This window comes from Macaca nemestrina, chromosome 6, assembly GCF_043159975.1.
Source record: "Macaca nemestrina isolate mMacNem1 chromosome 6, mMacNem.hap1, whole genome shotgun sequence".
NCBI classification, from domain to species: domain Eukaryota; kingdom Metazoa; phylum Chordata; class Mammalia; order Primates; family Cercopithecidae; genus Macaca; species Macaca nemestrina.
Window position 1 is genome coordinate 136,340,022 of NC_092130.1, and position 9,337 is coordinate 136,349,358.

Here is a 9,337-nt window from a genome sequence, read left to right on the forward strand (position 1 = left end):
TAAAGAGCTTTTAACTGTTCATGATGCAATCAAAAGGTTATGGTCGTCTGCTAAAAACTCAGTTTCAGCCACAGTTTATGTAAGTTGTTCACATTACTCACTCAGTAATGATGTACTTGGCCCCACTGTTTGTGGTCTGGTTCTCATTTGTCTGGTATTACATTCCAAGACTGCAATGACTCAGAAATGTTCCTTAGTTTTTACAGTAAGAAGAAATAGCAATGCTGTGCCTAAAACAGCTCAAGTTTAATCACTTATCTGTGGTCTTCCCGCAATCTATCTAAGCAGGTGTATATAAGTGAAGACTTCCACAAACTGAATTAGAAGAACCAACATGTCTACCAGAAAACTTTCAAAGTTATCTTCTTACATTCATATGACATCAACAGAAAATTTAAACCCTTTGCAATACTGCATAATTTTTTATTCTTATCAGAATATAGCTGCTTAGTATCAGCAAGAAGGCTTTTCATAATACAGAAACATTTTCTTTTTTAAAATCAACATTTATTTTAAGTTCTGGGATACATGTGCAGGATGTGCAGGTTTGTTACATAGGTAAATGTGTGCCACGGTGGTTTGCTGCACAGATCATCACCCAGCTATTAAGCCCAGCATCCATTAGTTATTCTTGCTGATGCTCTTCCTCCCCCACATGCCACAACAAGTCCCAGTGTGTGTTGTTCCCCTCCCTGTGTCCATGTGTTCTCATCGTTCAGCTCCCACTCATAACTGAGAACATGTGGTGTGTGGCTTTCTGTTCCTGCATTAGTTTGCTGAGGATAACAGCTTCCAGCTCCACTCATGTACCTGCAAAGAACATGATCTCATTCCTTTTTACGGCTTCATAGTATTTCATGGTATATATGTACCACATTTTCTGTATCCAGTCTACCATTAATGGGTGTTTGGGTTGATTCCATGTCTTTGCTATTGTAAATTGTGCTGCAACTAACATACTAGTGCATGTATCTTTATAATAGAATGATCTATATTCCACAGAGTACATACCCAGTAATGGGATTGCTGGGTCAAATAGTATTTCTGCTTCTAGGTCTTTGAGAAATTGCCATGCTGTCTTCCACAATGGTTGGACTAATTTACATTCCCACTAAGAGTGTACAAGTGTTCATTTTTCTCCACAACCTCACCAGCATCTGTTGTTTCTGAACTTTTTAATAATTGCCATTCTGACTGGTGTGAGATGGTATCTCGTTGTGGTTTTATGTGTATTTCTCCAATGACCAGTGATATTAAGCTTTTTCTATATTTTTGTTGGTCACATGAATGCCTTCTTTTGAAAAATGTCTGTACATGCCCTTTGCAAACTTTTTAATGGGGTTGTTTGCTTTTTTTCTTGTAAATTTGTTTAAGTTGCTTGTGGACTCTGGATATTAGATCTTTGTCAAATGGATAGACTGCAAATCTTTTCTCCCATTATGTAGGTTGTCTGTTTACTCTGATGATAGTTTCCTTTGCTTTGCAGAAGCTCTTTAGTTTAATTAGATCCCATTTGTCAGATTTTTATTTTGATGCAATTGCTTTTGGTGTTTGAATTGTGAAATCTTCTGGTGTTTTCATCATGAAATCTTTGCCCATGCCTATGTCCCAGAAACATTTCCAAAACAAAAAAGTATAAAATATATATGAAACCCCTAGAAAGTGAGTGTAAGAGAATACAAAAGTTTGTACTCAAATCTACTGGAAGAAATTATATATGCAAGAAGAAGCAAACTGGTGCTATAATGACTACAGAAGATAAAAGTAGTGGTAATGGGTAAAAAATATGAGTATATATATTTTTGACACAATATAATTTTTCAAGAGACTATTAAGCTTTAGAGCTCTCAGAAAAAAAGAATGGTTGTCTTCTAAGCAAAAATAGAAGTAAGGAATTATATGAGGAGTTAATCTCAAAATATCTGTTTTCTACAAACATGACTGTCTTAGATTCCAGCAGAGAATGAATAGGTATTTATTCAATGAAGAAGAAAATAGCCACTTTCATGACTTACACCCTCCCAAGATTACCTTTCATATCCTCTTGAGTTGCCTGATCTCTTGCCTTTCTCGTATAGTAATTTATAGCTCCTCCACTGGCCAGCAATACAGTGTGAGTTTTACCAGAAATAGAGGAACAGCCTTAATTTAAGGCATTATCTTCCAAAGAAATGTATTTAAAGAGTACTTACTTATAAATATATTAAATATAATATAGTATAAATATGAATTAACTTACTTAGCCAGAATTCATTTATTATATAACATTGTTAAGAAAAGTCTTAGACTGTTTTCTGTTGCTTATAATAAAATACGCGAAAACTAGGTAATTTATAAAGAAAACGAATTTACTTCTTATAGTTATGGAAGCTGAGAAATCTTAGGTCAAGGAACTGCATCTGTTGAGGGCCTTCTTGCTGGTGAGGACTCTCTACAAAGTCCTAAGATAGTGCAAAGCATCACAGGGTGAAGGAGCTGAGTGTGTAAACTGAGGTATGTCTTTGTCTTCTTGTAAACCCAGCAGTCCCAATCCTATGATAACCTATTAATCCACTAACTAATTAAACCATTAATCCACTCATGAGGGCAGAACCCACATGAAAAACCACCTCTTAAAGGCCCCACCTCTCAATACTGCCACATTGGGGATTAAATTTCAACATGAGTTGTGAAGGCGACAAATATTCAAACTATAGTAGGGTCCTAAAGAGATAAAATGCAGAACAATAGAGTTTTGATGAGGGAAGAAAATTTGGAGAGACAAAAAGGTGAAGAAGTGCTGCCCATAGAGGAAAGACTTGATTAATCACTCTAGTGCTATCTTCAGGGTAGCCACAGAATGTTGAAACTAGAGGTTTTATCTGTGATTTATTGTTTTTTTGTGGCTTTTTTTCTCCATGAGGCATGGCCCTGTCAATAATTTTCAACAAGAACCTCAGAAAAATTTGGGAAAAGTGGATTCCAAAGCTTGATAGAAGTTCAACTAAAACAAGTAGAAGTCAAAGGACAGGAATTCAGTGCCATTCTCTTAACTATTTGAAATCCCTGTCATTCAACAAGGACTGTTTCAAATCTGGCAGAAATTCCTTATAAAGCCCTATTTTTATATTCAATGTTCACTTCAGGTAAAGTCTCAGATGTTGGACAAGCTCTGTTGTTCAGTTACTCAGCTCTCTCAGCGTTAAAGTTTTAGGAAGCCATCTAAGGGTATCAAGACCCTGATTACTTTGAAATTTGTAACTAAGAGGTTATTTCTCATATTAGTGTGATGCTAGAATTCCTAGCTATGACACAGATAGTAGGGATAGCCTCCTTTCCTCATGGATACAAATGTTCGAGGAATAGGGAACATCTTCCCAAAAGAAGAAAATCATTTAGAGGAGGCAAAAAGAAAGCCAATAAAAATTACATTTATTCATCACCTCAGCTGCTCAGACTAGCCACACTGTACTTCAATTGGGAAATAAACTCCTAAGGATTTAAGGTTTGACTTCTCAAAGGCTCAGTTTACTTCTGTATAAATTGAGCTAACATATTGCATGATCTCTAAGATCACTTCCAGCCCCAAATTTTATGATTTCATTCATACAAGTCCAGCCAATTCTAACTCCATTATTTTCTAGGCATTGAAAAGCCAACATTTGAGTTCATCTATTTCTCCACTTTGGTAAATCAGTAATGTCCTGGATGGCCCATAATCTTCTTCTGACAGAACAAACATAATATACTCTAGTTTATGTCACTTAAGCCCTCTGTGAGTTCTTGAAGATAATTGTTTGTGACTCAGCAAAGACTGTGGTCAATTTAAGTTCTTTAGTATGAAAATTATCAAGGACTATGCATTTAAGTTATCCAGCTGAATCAGTCATTTTCATCTGTCCCCACTTTACAGAGGCTCTCTGCTTCCCATCACATCATTGCCTGCACCCATGATGACATCACGGCTGACATTTGTGAGGGAAGAAAGAGGTTAAAAGGTCTTTCCTGTCACTGTCATTTCTTAAGTGCTTTTCTCATCATCTGATAAAGGGTTAGTATTTTTCTCACCTTTTCCCTTTAAGTGATTTTTAATGTTTTTATAAATCTTGAGTATCTTTTATCTTGATCATGTATTGGGTGTTTCTCAACCACAGCAGAGTAGAATATTAAAGTCATTGGACACAGAATAGGGACACCTATGTTTTTGCTGGATAATCTCTATAAAGTAATTAGACTCTCTGAGCTTCATTTTCTCCCTTGTTTAATGTTAGCAGTTCAGTACGTGATCTTAAGACCCCTTCCTCTTCTTTAAATATCTTCTAATACTCCTTATCATTGGATTCATCTCTGTAGCATTTCCACTTATGCCTCATTGATTCATAAACATGTTATTTATATGAGTAAGTGAAGTTGTAATCATAGAATTTTAGAGTCAGAAGGTTTCCAGCAATCATATAGTCTAATTCTAATATTTAACAGGTAAAGAACCAAGACCCAGAGAAAGTTAGTGACTTGTTACATAAATAGTGACATGGTTGGAACCAGAGCCTGGGTTGCAAGCTCCAGTGTTTTTCCAAATTCTAATATAGTGTTTATTATTTTTATGACCGTATAGAATCTTATTCTCATGCCTTCTATGTTCTATATGAGTGAAGAGGGATAAGAAATACTCCTTATCCAAAATCATTTATTAATTTCCATTTCCACCATCTCCTAATTTGGAGGACTTAAAAGTGAGGGAAGAGGAATACAGAGCCTGGAAGATGGAATAGGGATATAAGAAGAGTGGTACATTAGTGCTCTGGGTTCCATATTTAAATAAGAAAAGTAGAAGTAATTTTTCTAGGATTCCACCCAGCACCCAGTATCTAAAACCCTAGATTTTAATATAGATAGCATGTAATATAGAGTCTTAGTAAATTACTTAACTGAAAGTCACATTGGGAAAGTTCTGTTGCTAGGGGAGAAGTCTTCAGTATTTTAAACACATCTTTCTCCAGAAACTCCTTGATGACAGGGATTGAGGCACTGCAGATATAAAGGGACATAATGAGAGATCCCAGCCTAGAGAGGGAGATAGATAAATTTATGAGTACAATGAAGACTGCTCTGTTCTGCGGGTGTATGTAACACAGTAAGGAGTAATGCTTAACTGCATCTTGGATGGGTACAGGTTGAGAATAAGAGTGTTCCAGAAATAGGAGACAGCACTCAGGAATGTAGATTATTATTAAATGACCTGCATCTTTTGAAATTCTCTCTGGCCATGAAGCTAGTGGAGACAAGAGGATAACCATGATAGGCCACAGGGAATTAATGAGGGCTTTCATGTTATATAACTACACAATTGTATTTTTCTTTTTTTTTAAAAGAAAGCACTCTAATAGTTGTATTAAGGAATAGTTAGCTAACTGGGAACCAGAGGATGAGGGGTACAGAGTGGGTAGCATGCTAAACTATAAACAGGAACTGGTTAAAAAGTCATTGTAGCTGTCATGCTACAATGATCTTAAGACCTCTTCCTCTTCTTTAAATGTCTTCTAACACTCCTTATCATTGGATTCATCTCTGTAGCATTTCCACTGATGCCTCATTGATTCATAAACATTTTATATGAGTAAGTGAAGTTGTAATCATAGAATTTTAGAGTCAGAAGGTTTCCAGCAATCATATAGTCTAATTCTAATATTTAACAGATAAAGAACCAAGACCCAGAGAAAATTAGTGACTTGTTACATAAATAGTGACATGGTTGGAACCAGACACTGGGTTGGGGACTGACATGAACATTATGGAGAAAGATGTCAACAGAAAATAGTTAGCAGGAATTATTGGTGAAATTGAAAAAGAGTGAAAGAAGACTTTTTTTTTTTTAACATCTAATATTACTAACCCCAGACACCATGAGAATAGCATATCCACTTATATTTAAATAAAGCACAGGAAGTTTAAACCCACCCCACCAAAATTGTGCTCTTATAATCATTCCTTCAGGTTAAGGTGCTGTTATCTCTTTGCATGCAAATATCCCCAATGATTATTACATATTGAATTATAATCAGTCACTAATAAGTTTTAGGTTATTAGTTGTCATGGGGAAGCCTGACTTTGGGCTTTCAGGGATAAAACACAGGATGAAAAGTTTAGTGAGGAGTAGGTTGGTTCATGGTGAGGTGCTTAAGACAGATCTCTTTGAGATTTTTCACAATAGAGGACTTTAAGCACACAGACTCAGGATTAAAGCTCAGGATATAAAGAGAAAAAACGGCCGTAGGGCATAGAAGGGAGGGAGTTAGAGGAGGAAAGGCAAAGTAGGGATGAAGAAGGCAAACAGAAAGAGGCACAGCACTCTGGAAGCATCCCTCAGCTGAATTCAGCATCTGTCAAGCTGGCACCAGCACTAATCAATGTGACAGGAAAGTGAACCGGAAGCATAAACATAGGAAATCTGTTGAGCATAGTTTTTAAATGTGGTTAATTTTAGATGTGTGGACATCCAAGAAGAGAGAAACAGACATACAGGAATGACCATGGTCTCAATAATCATCCAGGTAGGATATAATCCAGCATTGGATCCAATATTCACTTCTCTTCCTTGGAGATTATTAGATCAAACCACATCTAATGCAGAAGAGACCACAATCTCCAAAATCCTTAGTCAATGAAGAGCTAGAATAACTGAATCTGCTAAAATGAATTTCAGCTATTTCTTGACTCTTTTATTTTTTCTGGGAAACTAATATTAAAGAAGAACTTAGGCTTCCCAGCTTGTAATTTTGCCAACAAAGGACATTTAAAAGAAAATTTTACCATCTATTCTTTACTTTCTTCATCATTTCATAAATAAATGGGCATCTTAATACCAAATAAAAGTAGGAAAAAAGTTTCTTACAAGAATGGGTGGTCCTTTAAATTGAATAAATTTAATGTTATGGAGATCTTATTGAGTTTCTCATTTTACCACTGACAATTAACAACCTAGCACCTGCCAAGGAACTGTATCCAAGAATCACCTTTAAAAGATGACAAGAAGGCTCAAAGACAGGAGCGCAGCAGTTCCTGGGTCAGCTGGTGCCCTGTCAGCAGGAGGAGTCAAGGAGCATAATCTACATTCAGAAGAGGTCAGGATCAGACTGATTAGCTGCACCATAAAGTAGCATTTATGCACAGACCAAAGGCAAACAGAATTGTTGTTCTTTTTCCATGCCCACGTTCTCTGCCAATTGAAACTGTTTCAGAATGTTATTAGATTCAGGTGTTCCCGCAGTTGTCCACTTCCTACCCTCTTAACTCCCCCTTTCCTGAGATTGTGTAGTAATGTAGGAAGCTTCTGGCATCCACAATTTTGTTTTCTTTCCGAATAGTTAGTTGCAAACTCCCTGCATGTTTCTTGTTTGTGAGCAGGTGGCCTGGCCTGCCAAAAAGAACTTATGGTCTTGGATCTCCCCCAGAGTTTAACCAGGTTCCAAAATTGGTATCAGCCCTCCGAATATTACAGAGCCTCACGGGCACTTTCATGTTTGCACAGGGCAGACAGGTCCATAGGACAGAATGCTTCACCTCTACACCTCGTGTGTGATCCAGCAAGGATACAGCATGGCAACAGGATCCTTTTCTTTACTTTTACAAGTCACGGAAGAGATGAGAAAAGAGGAAGCAAGAGAAAGGTTCAGGCCAAGTAAGTCTTTCACAACTCAGGAGGTAGCACAGAATTCAGAAAACAACATCAAATCGCTTTTGCGAGGCTTCATTATCTGTGTTGCCTAAGCAGAGAAAGGCCACTCCTATTCAGAAAACATTTGCCGGATCTTGAGTTGGAACCTGTCCTTGTAGGAGGGATGCAAACTGGCGCTGCAAAAAGAAACTTACAAATACATGACATAGTCAGGAGCTGGAGATGCCTCAAGTTATTTATTTGACCACACAATAAAAGTGACAGGAGTTGTGTATCCTTGAACAACCTTCTCCCGGCAGAATAAAACCATGAAATGGCCTGTTTTGCTGCTAGATGTACTAAAGATTAGATAAGAAAGCAAACAGTCCCTCATGGGACACTTTAAGTTCTTTGACTGCCAAAATAAGATGCCATACTAGATCAAAAGCAGAAAGGATTCTAGAGTATCTATGAGTGCATCTCAGAAGCAGCAGTGTGATTTAAAACCAAAGCATTGGAATGGAGTTGAGTATCAGATCAGTTTCTAGTAGAAGGATTTTGAGAAAAGGACTTCAGCATATGGTTTATAATTAAATGTACCATTTGTAGGCTTTTATTCTATCACTGTTCAGATTTGCTTGTTAATAGGCTCCAAAAACTTAGTAAATCATAGTGATCTATTAATCTGTAGGTCAGAAGAAAGCAGCAAAGTGGAATGAGAGTAGTAGGGGTCTGGTTGCAATTCTGCCATTAACAACTTGTGTGCAATTCATCTAACTTTGCTATGTCATAGTTCCCTTGTCTGTAAAAATGAGAGATATGGACTAAGGTCTTTTATAATTCTTGAAATTAACTATCTTCTGATCTTGATCTTAGCGTAGCATTTTAGGTATCAGTAAAAAACCTTATGCCAATGACTATTCAATAGTAATCAGTATCACTAAGAACTGAATTAGGAAAAAGCCAAAATTAGGGAATATATGGCATACCAGTCTTTCTACAAGACCAAGACCACAATTAAAGGGATGTTGTCCATTACCAAGTGCATTTGCTGTGTCATATAAAACTACTAATTCTGGGAAGGGCAATACACGTATATTTCTAGACCACTGATGTACTACTAATAGGACATAACACTCATGCATATTGTGCTGTAAGACAACTGCAAGCAGGCAAAATATAGGAAAAATACAGTGTTCATCCACATTAGAAAATGATTATTTTCCTCATCTAAAAAAATCACCAGTCACTTCACTGAGATGCTCAGCCATCCTAATTTGACTAAACTTAATCCAACTTAGAAAATGTGTGTACATATAATACACATATTTTTATTAAAATACTTTTTTATTTACTGAAAATACAGTTCCTGAATGTATATGTTATATGTGTCTCTAGTCAATGATGACATAAAGATGAAAAGTTTGGTTTGTTTCTATACTGACTGTATTACATTCTAAGTGGCAAACAGAGTAAGACAATAAAGACATTTTGTGATAAAGGTATGTGAGAAATCATAACCTTAACAAATATGAACAAAGTGCTTTGGCAGACCAGAGAAGTCAGGATGAATAATCCTGCTTTTTTTTTAGAGGGAAGTAATCCAAGAAATTTCACAGACAACGACACCTTTGAGGTAGATCATTACACATTTGGCCTCTTTTTCAGCAAAAGCTTTTAATTAAATCTAAAGTGCAAGGCCTG

The 9,337-nt window shown here is 36.5% G+C and overlaps 1 long non-coding RNA gene across 1 annotated transcript in view; it reads right to left on the bottom strand.

Moving 5' to 3' along the window:
- LOC105487495 (uncharacterized) overlaps positions 1-5,010 on the bottom strand; it is a 102,535-nt gene extending 97,525 nt beyond the window's left edge. Inside the window, exon 1 of the long non-coding RNA XR_011624308.1 lies at positions 4,909-5,010. This is a non-coding gene — a long non-coding RNA (uncharacterized lncRNA). The remainder of the gene's footprint in view (positions 1-4,908) is intronic.
- Between the last annotated feature and the right edge of the window lie 4,327 nt (positions 5,011-9,337).